Raw genomic sequence first — 21,565 nt, forward strand, 5'->3', positions numbered from 1 at the left:
TGAAAAAAGTAATTTAATGTGTAAACTGTAAAATTTACAGTTCCTGACAGTTTGCATTTCTGCAAGGTTGTGACAACAATTATGACACAGACAACAATTTGTCATTCAAATTTGGTAAAGGCAGCTCTGAAATTTGGGGATTATATCTACCACCCCTCTTCACTATCAGAATCACACAAGTCACCTGTCGGTCTAAGCACACACAGCACAATGTCACCATCTATTGGTAGTTTGCAAACTGTCTAATTGCAATCTCCACTCTAGATGAATATACAGTATACCCTCCCACATGGCAGGGGTTAGGGGCTCAGCCCCTCCACGACGTGGAAAAACCGCATGCAAAGCAAGCACCTTCAGCAGGGGGCGCTGTGGGCGCTACATCGAATCAAGACATACTTAATATCATAGCCTAGCCTACCTTAATAATAATAACAAAGTTATTGTATGGGCACTCACCATTAACATACATGGTTGACATAACTCTGCTACTGAAGACTTTTCTGTACAGTAATCTTGAACTAAAATTAGGCTTACAAAGTGCATTCCAGCTTCTCCCATCTGGACGAAGGTTTATAGTCCCACAGTGCAGAACAAAGCGGTATAAAAATAGCTTTGTTCCAGCAGCCTGTTTAACTATTTATTTATTTATTTTAGCACTTTTATCATATTTATTATGCTGTCTACTGTCTGAGTTGTTTGTAAAAAGAGTGTCAAGATGTATGAACTCGTCCACTGCAAACCAAATCTACCTTGAACCTTGATATATTTTATGCATTTATGATTTACTAAACTTTTTTATGTTTTCTTTACTCTTCCTCTGCAATGCGCATTGTCTGCAGTGCTATGCGGTTAACACACAAGGCCGCAAAGTTCCCAGAAAATTCCCATTTAATTGTTTGTTGCCAACCTGCGAAAAATCGAAGCCGTGATGTGGAAAGCCGCGATGTGGGAGGGTCAACTGTAAACACTGATGTCACTGAAACAATATTGAATTCAATATTGTTATCAACAGTGAATCAATATTGAAATATTCCTATAAATTTTGATACTGTCATATTTAAACTGATCATACCAAAGCTGATGTCTGAGTTTTATTAACAAAAATTTGTTACTTAACAAATGACCAGATGTGACACCTGCCAAACTCTCCTATAATTCCCATTTAAATCAGAAAAACAGCTTCTTTACAAACAACCAAATGTGGATAGATTGTGTAATGAATGTCTAACATCGATCATGTCTGGGACCTCCAAATGCAAAACTGCAAAATGCCAAAAAAAGACAAACAGAACAGAACACAAGAAGAAAGGTGATAACGGATACCAGTGAACGATACCACACATGCAACTGATGTAGCTGCAAACAATAACGTTTTTAATAAAAATAATAACTATAATAATGTAAATGTGGTTTAATAGCAATTATTAGTTATTATAATTTCTCATTTTTCTTCATTTTTTATTTGCAATGATGCAGCTGGAACGTAACTAACCCACTTTTACAACTGTAATGCACATACATCTGTACTTCATAGAGTCCTGGCGAAAAGTTCCAAACCTATGTGCTTACCTACTGGTAGTCCTGTTTTTGGGCTGGTTGCTTCTCATCTTTTACAAGCCAATCACATTGGTTACTGAAACAAAAAAATCAGAAGTGAAATGAATGAGTGCAACAGCAGAAAACTGAAAAACTGAAAAAAAAAAACACAATATTGACCCTTGTTTCATGCATTTAATAAAGTTATGCAACACCCAATGCCCCTGTGTGAAAAGTAAATTCCCCCTCATCCTCAATAGCTGGTTATGCCACATTTAGCTGCAATGACTGCAGCCAGATGCTTCCTGTAGTAGTTGATTAGGCTCTCACAGTGCCACGGAGGAATTTTGGCCATCTCTTCCATACAGAACTATCTTAATTCAGTGACATTTGTGGGTTTTGAGAATGAACTGTTTGTTTCAGGTCTTGCCACAACATCTCAATCAAGTTTAGGTTTGGACTTTAACTAGGACATTCCAAAACTTGAAATTTGTTGCTTTTCAGTCATTCTGATGTAGGCTTGCTTGTCTGTTTTAGATCATTGTCTTGCTGCATGACACTGCCATGCTTCAGCTTCAGTTCACGGATGGATGGTCTGACATTCTCCTTTATAATTCTCTAGTACAGAACAGAATTAATTATTCCTTCAATAATGGCAAGTTGCCCAGGTCATAAGGCAGCAAATATCCCCAACCCATCACACTTCCACCACCATGTTTGACTGTTGGTGGTTCTTTTCATGGAATGCAGTGTTTGGTTCCTTCAAGACATAATGAGACCCATGTCATCTAAACACTCTCCTAATTTCTCTCAATTTGGAGATTATGGCTCTGACTGTTCAGTGGAGCCTCAGAGACTTGAAACTTTTGTAAGGCTGAAAGGCAACATTTCATCAACATTTTTCTGAGGTCTTCAGAAATATCTTTTGATGATGTGCCTCTGGAACTTCATTCTGATGGAAGGGTTAAAGTCAATGAGATTTATATTGGGTCGACCCAAATCAGGCTTGATTGTATTTAAACAACTGTGCCTAATTATCACTGTAAATGGATTGTTTTAATTTTTTCTCTCAGGCTGCCTTTACATAGTGCTAGAACAATGAAAAAAAAATAATTGTCAAAAATGTGAAAAAAGTGAGAAAATCTGAAAGGGGGGAAACACCTTTTTCAACAGTACTGTAGGTTGTACCTTCTAGCATGTGCAACTAGGGCTGTGCTATATGACGATATATATCGTGTGACGACAGAAAAATGTCTATCGTTTCATATTATGCTCTATCGTTTATTTCGTTGTGTCACAAATCACACACTTTACGGCAATATTTTTCGTCATTTGGACGATGCTTTGCGTTCTTCCACATGGCACGGATGCAGGCAGGAAAGTGAACGTGACACAGAACTATAGTGAAAAGTGTTTTCTATTTACTTTAAGTAGAAAAATAATCAAATATGAGTAAGTACTTTTAATTTGTCGAGTATATAATTCAAAATGTAATAAGAAATAGGCCTTTCCATGTGGTCATTTTATATAAACTATTTATTCATTGAATTTACAGAAAATGTGCTATATCGTAATATGTATCGTTATCGGGATATGAAATGACCTATATCAGGATATGAAATTTTGGTCATATTGCACAGCCATATGTGCAACGTCAACTTTGAGGTACAGTGTAGGCCCAAGACTAACATCAGCTGCCACTTCAGATTTTTTTCCACCATTCAATAACATTAGTGAATTATAACAAGTTTAAAAATTATTCCATGAATAAAAATGAATATCACCTCAGTAAACAAGATGCTAGAGTTTGGTAGTTAAATGGCATTTTCTTCCAACAATGCCATTTAGTTTTGGTTATCCACTTGTGATCACTGGAGCTGTGATCCCCCTCTCTAAGGAATTTCATTAACATTTATCAGTCTTGGCTAAACTAGTAAAAAGACATGGCAATCATTTTTCAAGATCAATCAATTCAAAATTACATAGAAGGCTGCTTACTTATTGTTATCTACTGAGCTAAAACTCACTGTCATAGTAAATACACAATAAATATTAACTATCAGCCAATGTAATAGTAATATTCACTTGTTGGCTTTACATCACTGCCCAACTGAAATGTTAAATTTGCTCTGAATTCTCACCTTCCCAATCTGGCAAGTCACTGGCCAGTTTTACTTAACCCAGGGATTGAGTCAACTGTTAATTTTGAACCCTGGAGAATATTCTGCTGTATTTAAAGAAAGTAAACATTCAAAATTTCATTGATAGACTAATGATTCAAATGTAAAATTCAATATGTCAAATAGAAACTTGGTTTTCTGTTTTATTTTTTATTTTTACTGGACTTTGACTGTTATCAGTAATCTAGTTATACACATGGTAGTACACTGTTTATTGGTGTGGTTGCCCAAAGTTAGTTTAGCACTTAAGTATGTTACTGACCTTGTGTAATATTTTTTGATAACAACTCTTAGCATAGTAACCTTGTGTAATACTTTTTGATAACTACTCTTAGCATAGCAATGCACTTGGAAGTCACTCTGGGTAAGAGTGTCTGCTACATGATGTAATGTAATATCTGCAAGGAAGCCAATCAGAGACGGCTGGTGTCAAGTTACTGCTCTATCTCAGGCTCCAGCGCCAGACACAGAGGGAGGGGGGAGCAACTCCAGTAGTTTGTGTGTATGGCCAATAATGCAGGCAGGCAACCACACACCACATTTTCTTCAGGAAGTGTACGCAAATCTATTTATTATTTATTCTTCTTCCAGCTCTGTGCCTAAACCGTTCCCGCCACAGATACCAAACCAATGCCAAATCGACTGGGTCACTCACCATTGTTGTGCTTGTACTTTTATGAATTTGTAGTTTCATAGTTTTAACAATATAAAAAAACGCTCTAATTTTACCCCATTCAAAAGTATAGGTGCGAACAGAGGACTTCACTTCCGCGTTTGAAAAATAGCTTTTTTTTTTTAAACTGCCGTATCTCCATGAATTCAAGTTCTACAGACATAAAATATACATCAAAATAGAGGAAAACTGCAGATTCTCACAAAACTTGGGTTCAGTGCTGTCATGAACGGTTATCAAATTATGAGCTGAAATAGTCATAGAGTTTAACTGCTGCTCTAAGTCACGTGTACACATTCCTTCCTGTCTAAGGGAGCTTGCATCTCGACATTTACATATCTTAAACGGAGCCAATCAGAGACAGCTTGGGAGAAGTTACTGCTCTGTCTCAGGCTCCAGCACCAGACACAGAGGGAGGGGGCAGGGAGACAGCAACTCCAATGCAAACAGGCAACCACGCATCACATTTTCTTCTGGAAATGCACAAAAATCTAGTTCAACCTATTCCTGCCTGGAAGGGTTGTGGAGAGAAAAGAGATTTAAAGGTCAAGAAAGAATACATACATTTTTGAAAATAGTCAGACACACCCTGATTTCAAGCAACACGCCCTCAGTTTGGGCAAATTCCACCTCAAACATGCATCTCCCACATAGGAGCTTCAATGACCCATGTCTGAATGTAACAGAGGTGCGCAACTTTCCATGTAAGCACTTAAGCTGGGTTTACGCCCTGCTATCTCAAATCTGAATCTGCCCCTGTGGCTTTAAGATGTCCAGCTGTCATACAACATGCACGTTCCAACACTACGTTTGTATACAGCAAAGTTTATGCTTTCGTGCTCCAGCTCACAGAAATGTGGGCTGCTACTATTATGGGCCTTGAATCAGTAGGCCTAGGCGTGGAAGCCCCTCTGCTGGGAGCCGACTCTTCCACCTTGGCACACCTGTACTGAGGAGAGAGATGTGGCTTATCAGGGTCACGCTATAACAACTGTCAAGTTACATGAATCAATTACATATGTTAAACTCAAATCACAACACATTATATCCAACCTGCAATGTATGCAATAATTAAATGTAAATGCATATTAGTTGAGGTTGATGCCCTATTTCCTGCTATTTAGACTGTCCCTTGTCTTGTACATCTTTGGTCAGCACAAAGTCTGGTCTAACAGTTCTAACTGTACAATGACAAACAAATAATCTTTAGCATCGTGCTGTTGGTGTATTTGCCTTTGCCTGTCTTTTACGAACAACATTATTAAATATAGCTGCAAGCAGCAATGAAGGGGCCAAGCACCTCAGGGCCACCAGGTAGACAATTAATGAGAGCAACCCCTGACCAAGACACCAACCCATCACAGGCTGAACAGACACACTGACACCCACTCTTACACTCACACCTATGGGCAATATAGCATGTCCAATTGACATTACCTGAATGTATTTGCATTGTGGTAGAAAAACCAGAATACCCAGAGGAAAGCCACATGAACACAGGGACAAGGTACAAACTGAATGCAGACGCACCCCGAACTTGAAACCTCCATGTTAGGCAGTACTGCTACCCCTTTGCACCACCGCACTGCCCCCCACTACATATATGTCAAGCTTAAACATAAGCAGTGCCATAAAATGCAGTGTGCCTTCTTGGGACATTGCAATGAGAAGTGCCAACGCTGTTGGAGGAGTGCAATTTTTGGGTATTTGAAAAAAATCCAAAATCATGGGAAAAATGGCAGAGAACATACCATATTAGCTGAATATAATAAAATGTCCCTGATTCGAAAAGGACCCCTCATTTTTAACACTTTTTTTTGGCAAAAGACTTTTCGAAGATCAAATCTTATTTATTTAAAGGAATCATTTCATTTGATACCACCAGGCTTCTAAATAGCTTCATACCCGATCATGAACACTCTTGCTCCCGCCAACTGAACCATTAATCCCCCCATAGGACCAGACAGACACTATTCTGCACTAGTGCAATCCATTTCATGCTGCACCTGGCACTTTTTGTACAGACAAAAAAAAAAGATCATTTATTGACAATACATGCTGCTAATCCCCCCCAACTACACCATAAAGACATGCCTCCATAGAGTCATGCTGCTATTCCCCTCCAAATGTTTACAAAACTGAGCGTATTATGGATATATGTTGTTTTAATTCTCTTTGTAATTTATATACACTGTTGATATAGGAGAAACCGCATTTCATTCTTGATTGTATGCAATCTGCATGATAAAATGACAATAAAGGAAATCTCAATCTGAAATCAATTTAATAAAATACACTGAATAAAACAAGGTACTCTGATATATTTTCTACATCTGTTAGATGAAATTACCACATTTAAATAAAAAATAAAAATAAACTAGTCTACTGGGATTTCTACTACCACTCAACAATCTCAGATAAATGGCTCCATCTGCTGTTCTTAATTATAATGACAAGTGTAGTCCTCCCATGTAAGACAACCCCACTTTTCAGATGTAATTTCTGAAGTAGGAAAAAACTAATATTCAGGCCAATATGGAAAGTCCAAGTGTTTCTTCAGCAGTGTTTAGTGTATTAGTTGTGGCAATAGGTCAAAATGTGCAGGAGATGTGCCTACTTTAAGTGCTACAAACTGATTGTATCTTAGCAGCCATGCCATTTGGACACTGAACTATGTGTTCATTTTCCAGTTAGGACCTGATATGTAATGATGTAATGACCTACAAAAAAATGGTTGCAATATCTGCTTTTCTTTGTGTGGTCTGTGCCTTGTGATGTCCATTAGAACAAAATGTCATTAAAAACTAAGTACAAGGACACATGGGTGTTTAAACCTGTTTTTCAGTATAGCATAAGTATCGACTTTTATGCCAATGAACAAAAGCATTGCAGAGATCTGGCCACTCTTCCTTTATGGTGACTTCACGGGTGAATTTGAGGGTACACTGCGGCCACATTGTTCAACCTGGCAACTATCCTTTAACAACTGTTAAAGACAATGGTCCAAAGAGGTAATACACAAAACCTCATTGTGCCATAACTCTAGGAGGATGTGGTTAAATGTGTTTTTGACAAAATCAAAGATGGATGAAACACAAAATGGCTGATGTGGAGGTTTCATAAGTTCCAAGATAGGATCCTCAACTTTGATGAAGCACAAGAAATTTAGTTGAGATATCTGCTTTTCTGCCAGAGTAATAGGTATTTTAATGATTTTTAATGGTATAGCGCCCCCAAAAGGCCAAATTTCATGAAACTTGGTGCATACCCAGTGTTGCTAATACCAACAAAGTGCACCAAGTTTGGAATCACTCCAACAAGGCATTGCTGAGATATGACTCACTTCCTGTTTTTGGTCAGAACCCTCTGTAGATGACACAGACCAAATTTGGTGGTGATAGGATCAACGGTCTAGGATTAGTTCGCAAAAGTAGGTTTTTTCGAAAAATTGAAAATATCTTTTTTTTTTTCAAAAATCCTTTACAGTGGATGTGTCTATTCAATTCATCATGACCCAGGGATTCAGCGGAAATAAGGATCACAACTCTAGGACAAACGGTTCAAAAGTAATAAGCAAAAATGTATTCTGAAATTTGGCCTGTTGGTGGTGCTACAGGGATTGATGGATTGACTCCAAATTTGGTGCCTGGATACCTTGGACTGTGCTCTGTGAGGGTGCCAGATTCCACCAACATCCACCTAGGGCTTCTCTGGCCTGCCATAGAAAACCATTGAAAAAATGATAATACCAAGATGGCCAAAAAACAAAATGGCCAACACACAGGTTTCATGCTTTCCCAGCTAGGGTCCTTCACTGTGATGATGCACAAGAAATTTGGTTGAAACATCTGCTTTGGTTCCAAAGCTATAGGCATTTGAATTTTGTTTTCTCTGTTTTTCTGGTATAGCGCCCCTATATGGCCAAATTTCATGAAACTTGGTGGGAACCCAATATTCCCCTGGCAATAAAGTATACCAATTTTGGCATGACTCCACCCAAGCATTGCTGACATATGGCTTACTTCCTGTTTTGGTGTCTTCGGCATGGATTGGACGACAGCGGCCACATTGTTTGCCCTAGCAAAATTCTTTGAATAACTTTTGGTCACACCGATCTGTAGATGATATGTACCAACTTTGGTTGTGATAGGATCAACAGCCTAGGACTAGTTTGCAAAAGTAGGTTTTTCAAAAAATTCAAAATGGCAGAAAATCCAATATGGCAGACTTTTCAATTCATCATGACCCAGGTATTCAGAGAAAAAAAGATCACAACTCTAGGACAAACGGTTAAAAAGTTATAAGCAAAAATGTATTCTGAAATTTGGCCTGTTGGTGGCGCTACAGATATGGATGGATTGACCTCATATTTGAGGCCTGGGTACCTTGGACTGTCTTCTATCAATGTGCCAAATTTCATAAAAATCCACCAAGGGGTTCTATGGGCTGCCATAGACTCCCAGAGGAGAAAGTATAATAATAGTGAAAAATTCTAACAAGTACAATAGGTGCCTAGCACCTTCGGTGCTTGGCCCCTAATTATTGTTACTATTGACCTATTACTATTCTACTACTATACCTACTACTATTCTACTTACCTGAAGATGACTGAAGACAATTGTGGTTAAACAGCACACAACCCATCGAGTAGTACTGTAGCCACACTGCAGTTCTCTGTTCACTGCCGAGTAGTGCCCTAATGGGTCATAAAATGTGTTTTCGTTGAGGGTCCATAACTTTTCAATTATTATGGTCTTTTATCCAAATTTTGGATAAAGTTTTTTTTGAGTTTTTTTCCTGACACCATCTTGCTGTTCTGGCCTTTGCCAAGTCCAAGACAATGCAAGCAATTACTCATTCATCACAAGATGATATTTAGGTTTAGGAAGGTAGGAGGTGAGCAAAACAAAGCAGAACATGCATTATGTAAGGGGTGTGTCAGGCAGTGTGTCACGTTTTCACAAGTGGAAACTTCTACAGTTCATTTGGCTATACTGAGCACTTCAGCAAAGCAACGGTGTGCCTTGCCTATGGGCCAGCTGCCTTCATTTATGCAATTCCCTAGCCATGAAAATGTACATTTCATGAAAGGTTTTCAATCAATCACAGGTAATCCTCCACATTATATTCTACATTACTTTCATTCTTTTCAGCACATTAAATAATTAATGTGAAAACAATAGGGAACGTTTGCATTAAAAAGTTGCCTGGCAGCTTACCATGGCATGAATTTTATACATTGTTTCCTGAGTTGCAGCTGTGCAAATAATCTGTAAAAGGGTTAAGGGAAATTCATATTGTCATCTGACACAGGTAGGCCCATAGAAAACCGTAGACAAAGAACACTAATGTTACAGGAAGTACATATCATATCAATAGCACCTCAGCGGTAATACCCGACATAAACAATTACATTTTACAATGTCTGAGTCAGTGGCAGGCCCAGGTAGTCCGCTGAAGAGGCCGCTGTTTATTATGCAATATCAGCTGCATATTTGCCTTTGTGCAATGTTCAGTAATTGATTCTAATGAATCGAGTTATGCCAATAATAGAATCAGAACTTTTTAAATACATTTGTTAATTAAATAAAAAATGTATCACTTCTAACAGTGTTCTTGTATTTGGTCCTGATTTGGATACCAACTGGATTACATCTGATGGCCACTGGCTTAGACCTACATTGAATTACACTACATTACATTCATTTAGCAGACGCTCTTACGCAGAGCAACTTCCATCAGAAGAGAAAAGAAGCGTATCCATCCAAGTTATATAAGAAACAGCATTAGACCAAACTAACAACACTCCAAGACCAGCCAGTACATGTGAAACACATTCAAGCAAAACTACAATCTTTCTCCGTCTCCCAATACAGCTAAATCTGTTTAGAGACAATTGATGGTTGCTCGACAGACATTGCTGTGATATCACCAGCTTTCCACTGTTGCTACACAAAAAAGGAACGTCAAGCACCAATGCTGAGATATGTGGTGTCACCCTCTTGGGATGGGCTGAAAATGCACCTGACATTTGGACACTAACTTATTATTTATTTTGGAATCACTGATATTATTCTCAACAGTATCTTTTGCTAGCTAAGAGATACAGATAAATTAGGGTGACATTACCAAAGGTCAGACAGGATGGGGCAGCGAGCTAGCTGCCTAGCTAGTTGGATAATGATATAGACTTATGGAAATGAAATCATTTTGCTGATAATTGTTGGACAGATTAACACAATTAACTGGTGGCTAGACTGACTGAGACAGATGAACAACAATGTTGACCTGCAACCTAGCTAGTTAGCTAACATTAACATTTAGTCAATGGAAACTGCTGCCCTATCGTTTCCTTTCTGACTTGTCAACACGCACAAGTATCAAATAATATAGCTGACAAGTTTCTCCACAACTTTGCTTTGAGAGCCTGACAATATCACTCATGTTGCCAGAGGACAAGATCATCTTAGTAACTGCGAATGGCGTATCTGTGGTGACGGCACACCAGTGCCCTCAATAAGAGAATCAATATTACATTACATTACTTCATTTAGCAGCCACTCTTACCCAGAGTGATACAGCCGTCAACTTTTTCACAATTTGTTTCCTCTCAAGTACAAGTACTGACAGGTTGATTCAGTCTTTTTTAAACTACCTGTCAAATTATTATCTGATTGTACCTCCCCATTTGTCTAAGCTTATGGACTAATTAGCACACAATATGGCATGCTGAATTCAGACCAGCTACAACCACACACAAAGCAGACATTCATTAAATTTTGTTTGCAAATTTTTCACACACATACACATATATATATATATACATACATACACTCAGTGACCACTTTATTAGGTACGCCTGTACACCTGCTCATTGATGCAAATATCTAATCAGCCAATCATTTGGCAGCACCTCAATGCATAAAAATCACAAAGACATAGTTAGTAGGTTCAGTTGCTGTTCAGACCAAACATCAGAATGGGTAGGGAATCTGATTTAAGTGACTTTGACAGTGGGATGATTGTTGGTGCCAGACGGGGTGGTTTGAGTATCTCAGAAACTGCTGATCTCCTGGGATTTTCACACACAACAGTCTCTAGAGTGTATAGAGAATGGTGCGAAAAACAAAAAACATCCAGTGAGCGACAGTTCTGCGGGCAAAAACACCTTGTTAATGACAGAGGTCAAAGGACAATGGCCAGACTGGTCCAAGCTGACAGGAAGGCAACAGTAAACCAAATAACCACACGTTAAGTGCTATTCAGAAAAGCATTTCTGAACATATAACACATCGAACATTGAGGTGGATGGGCTACAGCATCAGAAGACCCCTCCGGGTACCACTCCTGTCAGCTAAGAACAGGAAACTGAGGCTACAGTGGGCACAGGCTCACCAAAACTGGACGGTAGATGATTGGAAAAACATCGCCTGGTCTGACAAATCTTGACTGCTGCTGCGACATGCAGATGGTAGGGTCAGAATTTGGCATAAACAACATGAATCCATGGATCCATCATGCCTTGTGTCAACGGTTCAGGGTGGAGGTGGTGGTGTAATGGTGTGGGGAACGTTTTTCTGGCACACATTAGGCACTTAAATACCAACTGAGCATCGTTTAAATGCCACAGCTTACCTGAGTATTGTTGCTGACCATGTGCATCCCTTTATGACCACTGTCAGGATCGGATATCGGGACACAAACGCGGACCACCGGGTAAACGGAACCAAGCGTTTAATCTCAATCAGCAGGCAGTTCGTAGTACAGGGACAGGCAGGGTTCAAAAACACGGGGAAGCAGTCCGGGGGCAGATCCAGGATCGGAAGTCGGGGCGGGCAGAGTCGGGAACCAGGCAGGCGAATGGCGTCAAACGGATCCAAGTCGGCAGGCAGAAACGAAGTTGGGAATCAGGCAGGAAAGGGCAACAGCAAACGACTCAAGGGAACTAATGCAGGGACGAGACAGGAAGAACTCACTGAAACAAACTAGCAACAAGACAGAGACACGCAGGGAAGATATAGGGCAGAGGTAACGAGCAATGGGATGCAGGTGAGCAGACAGGCAGGTGCCGGTAATGAGGGGATCAGGTGGGCGTAGACCAGGCAGGGAGCGGGGCGGGGCTGGAACACAGGGGAAACAAAAACACAGGTATGGGGAAAAAACAAAAAAAAAAACGCGGCTTAAGGGGGCGGAGCCCTGACAACCACGGTCTACCCATCTTCTAATGGCTACTTCCAGCAAGATAACACGCCATGCCACAAAGCACACATCATCTCAAACTGGTTCCAGGAACATGACATTGAGTTCAGTGTACTCCAATGGCCTCCACAGTCATCAGATCTCAGTCCAATAGAGCACCTTTGGGATGCAGTGGAACGGGATATTCGCAGCATGAATGTGCGGCCGACAACTCTGCAGCAACTGCATGATGTTATCATGTCAGCATGGAGCAGAATCTCTAAGGAACGTTTCCAGCACCTTGTTGAATCCATGCCATGTATATATATATACACACACACACATAACATATATAGTGGGTCTAAAACACACAAATTTCTTGTTTTTGGTGTTTTAAAGACTGAAACCAAGACAAATGAAGTCTGACTTATGTTAACCTTATTTACATACTGTAATCAACAATATCTAAGTGAAAATGAAATGTCTAAAAAATTCTGAATGTCTTGATTGCATATGTCTGCACGCCCTTAAATTAATGCTAGGTGGAAGCGTCTTTTGCTTTGATAACTGCAGTGAGACTGTTTGGATAAGTCTCCACCAACTTCTCACTTCTAGATGCTAATTTCTCCTATTCTTCTTTGCAGTAGTTTTAGTTCACAGCCCTCTTCAGGTAAGTCCAAAGATGATCAATGGGGGGTCAGGGTTCTATGACTGGGCCATTTCAGGGCTCTGACTAATCTTCCTTTTTTCAGCCATTCCATTGTGGATTTGGCTGTGTGCTTTGGGTCACTGTCATACTGAAAGGTGAAAATGTTCCCCATCTTCAGCTTTTTTTGTAGAGAGTAGCAGGGTTTTTTCTAAAATCTTTTCCTATTTTGCACTATTCATTTATTTAACCTTTACTTATCCAAGTGAATCCCATTGAGACAGAGATTTTTCAAGACAGACCTGATGCACATAAAATAAAAATAAAAACAAAATAAAAACATTCATGGACAAATAATCTCAAAAGAATTTACAATATGAATTAGTTAACAAATGACAATAGAAAAATGCAATATTGTGATGAAATGACACTTAAAGGAAATTTAAAACACATAAAATGCCAAATTAAAAGCACCAGCCATTTATCTATTCAATTCAATTCAATTCAATTTTATATGTATAGCACTTTTTACAACACAAGTTGTCACAAAGCAGCTTTACGACCCCCTGAGAGCAAGCCTAAGGCAACAGTGGCAAGGAAAAACTCCCTAAATTAACAGGAAGAAACCTTGAGCAGAACCCAATTCAGAGGGGGAACCCATCTGCTTCTGGCCGGCACTGGGCAAATAGAATTAGAGAGAGACTTAAAGTTGTACAATGTACTTTAAGACATTTGAGTTTGACAGACAGCAGTAATTAACAACAGAGTATTATAAAATATATTCTATAATGTCTGGTTCTTATCTTTATTTTCCCCTCCATCCTCACCAAAGCTCCTGTCCCTGCTTCAGAGAAACAGCCCCATAGCATGATGCTGCTACCACCATGCTTGACAGTAGGGACTATGTTCTTAGGTTCATGGGCTGTGTTGGCTTTGCATCAAACATATTGTTTGGAATTAAGTACATGGGCACACACATCTTACGATGGAAGCAATTCATAGGCTCCACACAAAAGATAACACACCAAGGTAATGCTATTTATTCAGACATTGTTACTTCATATAATTATTTTCAAATTATTCCTCTTTGTTCATGTTTCAAAATAAAAGCGCATGTGGGTTTATAATGTACATGGTCTGGCTGGGTGGGGGGGCATATATCTCAAGCTCAAACTTAAGTTTTTCCTTTGGAGTCTGAAATGAGGTCTGAAACAAATTCTGAAAATGCAGTTACAACTGAACACACTGATAAATCATCACTTAACTACAGACCCACCCTACCTCATGACTCAAGTTTTCCATCCACTGTTTCAAGTACTGCACAATGCCTGTTGGCTTGTCATCCTAGCAAACTGCATTACACTTTGTTCACTTAAGCTCATACAGAAATATGTTGACATGTTGTAACATTTTCATGTAAGTTGTTCTAACATGCAAACTCTGCCACATAGAAATTAGTGGCGCTTCAGGTCTTTAAACCAACCTCCACTTGACTGCAAGCTAAAGCTAACAGCGACCAAAGAAGCAAGACTTTGAATAGCAACCATGTTGACAGGACCTTTGAAGTAAGTTTCAGGACTGTTAGCTGTTTATGACACACAATGAAAACAATACAATTATTCAAATGTAACCAAAAATTTTACTAACCTCACTGTGTTTCTTAAATTGCAAGTAAAATCTTGCAATTAAATGGCAAGACTGAGGTGTTGATTTTTGTAGAGGTTTCGTGTAGGTTTGTGGTGTTGCCTTCTTTGGCATGTACACACTTGGTAGTACCATCTACAAATTGATTCCTTGTGCAATTACAATTATTATGCTGAAAGCACTCCTGTTCAATTATTCTTTTTTATCCTCACATTAAAATATATTCAATGCAACCATAAGATGAGTCATTCATTTGGCAACTGGCAGCCAAAACCTCAAAAGCATAACTATTTGTGAGTACGCCAACCCACATATTCAGACTGGGGAACAGGCATTATAAAATACATTCAGCTCATAGTATGATTTGTTTCACGATACACAATTATCTTAAAATGAGATTGCCCTGAGAGATAATGCTGAGGGGAATAAAAAAGCTTTCTTTTCTTGCATTTATTAACATATCAAACCCTTGCCATGCCAGTATTCATGATATTCCACAGGTTTCAGTGCTGTATCACTACTATAAAACAGATTAGTAACTAGCTGAAGGTAAGGTTAGCTACATAAGGAAGAGAGACTGCTTTTAATAACCTGTATGGAATAACCATGCCAATGAAAGCAGCACCTAGCTTGTTATGACAATATTGTTATTGTAATGTTCCTAACATTGCTAACTGCTGGCTTCGCTAGCTAGCCAGCAAATGAGCTAGCTCATTAACTGGCCCCTGAGACATCTTTGTTTATTTCATATTATTTGTACACAGTAAAGTTCAGTTGCTGGCTTACTAAAATAACTGTTGACTTCTCTATAGAGATGTTAAACATTTTCATTTTCAATAGCTTATCTTACCTCTTATATTAGTGATGTGGAATGGATCAGTTACAGTTTTTTTTTTTTTTTTTGTAAATAAGCAACAATGAGGATTCAAAGTTAACTTTTTGGTCCAAAAGCCAGGGTGGCTGGTAGATGAAAAAAAATCACCAGCCAGTTGGATTTTTCACAAATAATTTATTTCACTTTTAAAAACTACTAAAATTATACACAGCTGTTGTGCAACATCACAAATACTTTATTTATTTCAATTTATCTTAAATTCAAAAACAGATAAATTTAATTCAAATTGAGCACTTCTAATTGAACTTCTGCATCAGACAACATGCATCTGCATCAGTTGTCATTAAACAGTAAATTAAAAAAAAAACTCAGATGCATGAACATGTTCAGGTATACTTTTCATTTAATCTATCAACATTAAGTCATTCCTTTATTAGATGCCTATTTTTGATTCATTCTCATTATTCATTAACTCACTGATAATTCACATTAACCTTTCTTTATGTAGTAGTTTAATAAACCATAACTGTGTCTGACAATCTGGCAATCTAAAATTCCTCAAGCTTTCTCTGATTAACCAACTGCAAAGGAATTCATCAAATGCAAGATATTACAGAGAAAATCAAGGTACATTTTAATGGGGCCCTATGAGGCACACATCTGTATGGAAACATTAGCTTTGTACATTATTCGCTAGGGTCTAGCTAGCTACCTAGCCGGCAAAATAACATTACAGCTACAGCTGTCAGCTAAAACACAGCAGTGTTTGCTACTACCACTAGCTAGTTAGTTAGCTAGCCAGGCAGACATTCACTGACTACTCCTTCTCACACTCTAAGCACACTTCTCAAGAACCCTAAGCTGGTCTCTTCCTTTGTGATACTTGTCATGTTGCTCCTCGTCAGTTTGCTGCTCAGGTTCACGTTTCTTAAGAGGCTTAACATGTGTCTTAATGTGTCTTCACATTTTCAAAATGATAGTAGATATATGTGATGTGATAGATACAGTAAAGCAGTGTTTCTCAACCCTGTCCTGGAGGACCCCCTGCCCTGCATGTTTTAGATCTCTCCCTGCTCCAACACAGCTGATTCAAATGATCAACTCATTATGAGCTCCTGAAGCTGCTTAATAACAAACTGATCATTTGAATCAGCTGTGTTGGAGCAGGGAGAGATCTAAAACATGCAGGGCAGAGGGTCCTCCAGGAGAGGGTTGAGAAACACTGCAGTAAAGGGTAGGTAACTACCTCTCAGGCTTAAACCAGCAAGTCAGTTATTTGATCGAACTAAATCTTCCCGTAGAAGAATTCTCATTGTTTTTGGCAATACTGTCATACATAGTTTGTGATCAGAGAACAAGAGACTGTACGGAGATGACCAACACAAGATTTCACAACTGGAAAATGACAGAGTGGTCTTCACACTTCACACTGACAGCCTACAGTTACAAAAAGGAGTAAGACCGAAAGGGCCATGTAGTTTGGCATCTTAAGGGTTCTTTCACTAACATAGTAGGCCATGATCATTTTAATTCTTTATTTATGCAAAAAAAAAAAAAAAAAAAAAACCTGCCTGAGTGGCTAGTGATCCTGCAACTTTAACCCACCAAAGAGAAAATCACCCAACTTAGTGGGCTGGCAGGTGTAAATTTCAGACCCTGTGATATCAAAACAATCTATCAAAATTCCATTTACCGTCAATATTTCAGTGAATATTGTGATGACTGGATTGTAAACTGACCCATGGATAGTAAGTGAATTTTATAAAGTACATTTTGTCACAGTACTGCTGAAGAATATGGACAGAACAAGCAGGTGTAAAGCAAGGGAAAATGCCACTGCCATGAATTTTTGGGGAAAAGGTGTGTATTACATTATAGCCACTTTTAATCTAAGTCACAGGGTAACTTGATTTTGCTGCATTTCCTCAAGACCATAGAACATTTTGTCATTTTCAGATTTCCCAAAATTCAGTATTATGATAAATTGCCACATGACTAGCAGTGAAGCACAAATATTTGTTCATTCAAGTGGTTGGATACTTATTACATGGCTGCAGAGTCCAGGAAACAAGATATAATGCCATCATGTCTTTTGGATGTACTGTATTGTAAATATAGCATATCAGTACTGTACCTCAGTTATCCACTGTTTTGCAATGAGCACAAACATGTCCAAGCACATATTATTGTTATCCTTTACCTCTCTCTACAATAGTAAAGATGGCAGTTATTAAGTGAAGGTGTGTTTTCCATCACACGTTAAAGATAACTCAGTCAGACATTCAGTATGTTCAGAACCAGGGGGCTGGATGCACTGACTTCCACACCAGTAGATGTCACTGTAGCGTGGAAGGTTTGAGCAACTCTTTGGACACTGAATACGTTTTGAAATGCTTCACTGTGACAAAAGGAATCACATCTAGTCCTTAGGAGATGTAGCCCATTTTTAATCTATATAGAACCACTTCTATTTTTTTCTAAGCAAGTGCCTTAACAATGTGTACCTTCTTGTATGAGAGTGTAAGGGGGTGATTGGGCAGTTTAGCATTATCGATGAATATGCCAAGCCAAGACTGTCTTTTAAAGGTGATACAGGTTGGCTATTATTCAGATCAACTGACCATATTTAAACAGATGGCAATGAACAGAAGCAGCATCAAATTAACAGCTACATTAAATATTACACAGATACTAAAATGTGACCAAAATGAACAAATTCCTAGAACCAATAACAACATAAAGTAATACTAGTAATGACTTTTAAACAATGCCCTATCAATACAACACTCAAAGTTAGCAAATTCAGTTTCCTGTGGAGATGGATGAATGCATTCACCAGCAGTTCAGGGAAAGGCGATCTGATGGAGCAGTGCACCAACTGCACAAGCATAACTAATACAACTAACAACATCACTTTTACTGTACAACATGAATCACATGAAATGTTATCTTACGTGCAGACAAAGTTGTGACAAATATTAACATTCAATATGCACACTGCACAGAAGATTAAAGGTGTGAAGATTCATTACCCATGCAAATCGTTTCTAGACATTTTGGCTTGAAAAGGTATTCAAAACGAAGTTATATATTATAGGGAAGAAACTGTAATCATGAATGACACCTCTTTGAACTTCGAATAACAGGCTACTAAGTTTGCTAAATCTTGCTCAGAAGTCTCGCATCCTTTTATCAAATGATGCTGGTATGGTAAATGGTCAACATCACCATGGTTCAAAAGCAAGTTGAATCTCATACGATGAGTGACAGACTTCCTATCTAGCCAGTTGCTTTATTACCGTTTCTGTAATCGGTAGAAAATTAAGCAATGCCAATGAAATGCGTTTTCTTCGAGTTATTCTTCAACTAATAGCTAGTTATCACAAATGGATCTAGTGTAACATGTAACTATGGGAACATGAAAATAATTGGATAAGGTAATTCAATGACATACACTTGCTAGGTACCTCGTACAAAAAATAGCGCATGTAATTGCATGTTGTTGTAACTGCACGGCTTGTTTTCCTTATCGCAAAAAATTAAATGCACTTACTATATCGGGTGACGTTAAGTTGCACTAATGAAAGTGTTTAAATAATAAGTGCAGCTTTATTTAGCTTGTTAGCTAATTAGCTGACTAGATCCACTTCTCCCTTTGTCGCTACACAGCTACCAAACCAACCTTGCAGATAACCTATGTAAGTCGCTTTGGATAAAAGCGTCTGCTAAATGAATAAATGTAAATGTAAACTGGTTTACATGGAAATTGCTATATTATTTAGCAAGCCTTCCAGCTTTTGTAGAATTTAATGAGTTACTAGGTCTTTATTCGCATCAAATGACTTCTCAATGTGTCCTATTTCCAACAGAACACGAGCTACCAGCAGAGAACCCGTTAACGTTACCTATCCAGCTAGTTTTTGTGAGGTACCTGGTGAATGTACTAAGAATTGCTTAGCTGGTTGTCACATAATGTCCGTGTGGACATATGCTTTAATGCTAGACTTCAAAATCAGTTTAGCGCTCCATGGAAGAACCATTATAGAAGGTCCATTTCGTTGGTGGAAATCCTGACCACAGACAACTCTGTTGACTCGTAGCTAGCTGGGATACAGACACCTAGGTACCTACCGACTATGTAAAACATAATTTCAGTGCCAGTTGTATACGGGTAGCTATCTAACGTACTTAGCTAGCTAATCAGTGTTACCAAAGGAAAACACATTTGACGGTTACATACCTATTCCAAATCGTCGCCGATGACAAGGCCAAGACACCGGGCTGAATTGGTTGAGTGACTGGTTGTTGGTGTCTCTTCGTCCCGTCTCGTCCCTTTCACAGCCTACGGTTGTCCTTTTTGTATTTTAGAAGAAAGAATGTCGCAGTTTCACTTATACCAGTATATCTTACTAAACGCAATTTCTTCCGTAGATAAAATAAAACGGTCTTTGGTAATTTCGACGCACACATTAGTTATATACCTAGCTGACTGGATTGCTAATGTAAATGTAAAATGTAAATTTCGTGGATCAGGAGCAAGCTAGTCCTCCCACTCTCGCAGCAATAGTGGGTCCAATAGACATTGAAGGATACTGTACTGTAAAACAGTTGAACAGCTCGGCAGCTAGGTAACTTCCATCATTGGATGAGCACCATGACGGAGTTTGGAAGGGGGTAGATTATAAATTAAACACATCACTAACATATCTTATCGTAATAAAACATACGACACTAAAAAGTGTCGTAAAGGTTGGGGTCGAAAAATGACCGCCTTTACGAAAACCGGGTTGCGGTGCAAAGTTTTGGTCACTTTTTCCACTCTGTTTTTTTTTTATATATTTTAATCTATTTATTGTTACAGTGCTTGACTTACAAAGACCACATAAACAGATATGCTACTGCATATCAGTAATTGAAGTCATAACGGCTTAATTTCAGCGTGTTAATTTAATGTTTGTCCCCAATAAGCTTTATCGATAAAGTTTATTTTTTGTGTGTAGGATTTGGATAAAGGATCACATTTTGACGAAGATTAGCTGTCGCTGAGATGTTTATTTATGGTATCATTGTCAAGAAAACAGATATAAACAACAATGGAAATATTCTTAAATTAGAAATCAAATCAATTACGGCAATTCACACATAATTATAAATAGATTAAATTGCTTACGGTGGCTAATGTATTGATTGCTGAAACAAATCTGTCAGAGGAAGTCCAAAGAATAAACTCGGACCATTGCAACACCCCTTTAACAATTGCAACCCAGTGATTCTTGAGATGTGGGACAAAACATGTCCGCCAGATAAAACACAGTTTTTGGGTAAAAAAAAAAGTGCATAATATTATTCATACAAATAACCAAAAGATTAACCAGGACAATGTTAGCACAACAAAACATGATTTCGTGTTGTTTTATTGAAAGATCAAGTCTCAGTGGTAGACTTCTGCAGATTGAATGCAATGTGCAGATTCCAGTGCTTCAAAGTAACAGCTATTAAGCCTCCCCTCAACAGGCCCAATTTTGACTCCAATGAATGATCTAACTACAGGCCTTATCTCAAATGTCCTGTTCCTCTCACAAGTACTGGAGAAAACAAAGTCAAAGTCTTTTATTTGTCATTTGCACAGATCACACAGGGTAACTGAGCATTGAAATTCTTGAGGTAGGCCCTGCTAACATGTAACATTGAAGACTAGTGACGGCACGACATAGAAGGCACTGAGTGTGAGGCAGTAAGTTATAAAAAATTAAATTAACTAGTTCAAAAAATTAAGCTAAAAAAAGCTGAATAAAAAACAAACAATATGTGAATATCTATATCTACAAATGTGCAAATTGTGACATACAATTACAACAAACAATACAATACAG

The 21,565-nt window shown here is 38.4% G+C and overlaps 1 protein-coding gene across 3 annotated transcripts in view; it reads right to left on the minus strand.

Annotated features, from left to right (window-relative positions):
* LOC118792261 (protein FAM135A-like) overlaps nt 1-20,330 on the minus strand; it is a 106,883-nt gene extending 86,553 nt beyond the window's left edge. For all 3 annotated transcript variants that reach the window (XM_036550090.1, XM_036550081.1, XM_036550072.1), the window contains exons 1-2: nt 19,933-20,330; nt 1,570-1,633 (exon numbers count right to left, since the gene is read on the minus strand). The gene's annotated coding sequence lies outside the window, so the exon portion shown is untranslated. The remainder of the gene's footprint in view (nt 1-1,569; nt 1,634-19,932) is intronic.
* Nucleotides 20,331-21,565: the final 1,235 nt, after the last annotated feature.

This window comes from Megalops cyprinoides, chromosome 1 (assembly GCF_013368585.1).
Source record: "Megalops cyprinoides isolate fMegCyp1 chromosome 1, fMegCyp1.pri, whole genome shotgun sequence".
Classification (NCBI taxonomy): Eukaryota; Metazoa; Chordata; class Actinopteri; order Elopiformes; family Megalopidae; genus Megalops; species Megalops cyprinoides.